General features: G+C 52.7%; 1 protein-coding gene across 1 annotated transcript in view; it reads right to left on the reverse strand.

Annotated features, from left to right (window-relative positions):
• Window positions 1-1,830, reverse strand: part of BSX (brain specific homeobox) — a 7,368-nt gene that overhangs the window by 1,183 nt on the left and 4,355 nt on the right. The window lies entirely within an intron of this gene.

A 1,830-nucleotide genomic window follows, 5' to 3' on the forward strand; every position in this document is an offset into this window, starting at 1 on the left:
CAAATCACCCCCACACCGCCACGTCTGTAGTCTCATTGTAAAGCCTTCACCAAAACAGTCTATCCCCTACTTCCATCCTGCCTTAAAATGGTACTGTCTGGACCAGCAGTTAGCATAATGGCTATGTCACTGGACTCCCACGTAGGCGACCGGTGCTCGAGTCCTGGACCTGGTGGCTTGAATTTATGCCAGACACGTGTGCATGCCCAAGATCCCGAGAAGAGAATGGAGAAGAGATTGCGGCATGGCCATCCCCCCCAGGGGGTGATTTCTCGCTTTCTGTCTCTCTGTCTCTCTCTGTCTTTCTGCAAAGCGCATGCACCCTATAGCAAAAACCTCTCAAAAAAAGAAAAAGAAAAAGGAAAAGAAAAACAATGGTACTGTCATTATCTGAGAAGAAGGGAGAGATCTGAACCTGGATTTGCTTTTAATAGACACCTCTTCACAATTAAAGAAATGGAGTAGTGATCTTATAAAGTAACGGACAAAATGCCAACCAAGGCGTTGTTATCAGAAAAAAAAATGAAGTACATGGGAAAGAACAAGGAGTCAAAGGGATTTTTAAAATACATGACTCTGGCGATTAACTAGCTCTGGTTTTACGGGTAAACCTTTTGGTCTTGCCAAACCTCCCTTTCCTCCTCTGTGAAAGGGGAAGTAATCCTGTCATCTGTAGCTCACAAGATCATTGACTGATCGCAGAAAATCCCAAAGCCCATACAGTGCTTCCTAAAAAAATGCAAAAGGAGTAAAACTCTCAGACACTTCATCTGTTCCAGGTAATGTTTCCCCCAACAAGCCTATTGGAGAGAGAAAAAAGAAAAAGCCGCCACTCCACCCACAGTCTTCGGATCGTAGAACGCGACCTAGAAGGCCTTTAGGATTCATGCCCCATGGAGAAATAGATTAAACGTAGCCAGCGCTCTCACCGCGGCGGCTCTGCGTCACCGCGATCAGGGGCGGGGACTCTGGCGGCCAGGCACCTCGCTGGGCTCCAACCTCCTGGGCTTGCTTACCTTTCTGAAAACCCAGCCGAGCGCTCAGGTTGCCTCCGACTGACTGCTCTATTTGAAAAGTGCTCTGAGGGTGTAGTGTCGCCCCACAATTCGATAGCATCACTCCAGACTCCAACTATCCAGAGATCTCTGTCCCTTCAGCGTTTCCGAACCACAAAAAATCATTTGTGGAGACCTTTCCATTATTCGATAAGATAATAATAGTAGTCATGGGAGTCAGGGTGATGGGATCCGTTAACGAAGGTTCATCATTTCTACCGGGAGCAAAACACTGCCTGGGGAGAGGCTGCGGAGGGAGGACGCGCGGGGTGGTGTGGTCTGAGGCTCAGGACGACGCAGCAACAAACGACGCCGGGAATCGCGCGATCTGTCCCTGTTCTGCCCCGAGAGCCCTTTATTATCTGGACCTCGGTAAGAGCATAGGAGCCCCGGGGAGAGCGGGGTGAGGCGCTGGCCCCGCACACCTGGCCCGCCCCACGGTCCACGAACAGGTGCGCCGGGAGGAGAACGCGTGTTCCCTTCTCCCTTCCTCTTGCTCCAACTCCGCATTCCGTAAGACTCTGTGAGAAGGGGCATTTCCACACACAACCCGAGGAACGCTCACATTTAAAGTATCAGTAGCCCGCGAGACGTGTGAGAGTTGCGGGACCGCAGCGCGACAACTTGGGGACGCAGGGACTGCGCTGGGATTCCCTCTGCCGGTCTCTCCGCGCGGGCGCAGGCGTTTGGGGAAGGGAGGGCGTGAGGGGCAACGGAGCCTGCCGGCCGCAAGCTCGGGACGGTGCAGGTGTGGAGCCGCGCGATCTGGACCCGC

The sequence above is a fragment of the Tupaia chinensis genome, unplaced genomic scaffold (assembly GCF_000334495.1).
Source record: "Tupaia chinensis unplaced genomic scaffold, TupChi_1.0 Scaffold000247_1, whole genome shotgun sequence".
In the NCBI taxonomy this organism is placed as follows: Eukaryota; Metazoa; Chordata; class Mammalia; order Scandentia; family Tupaiidae; genus Tupaia; species Tupaia belangeri.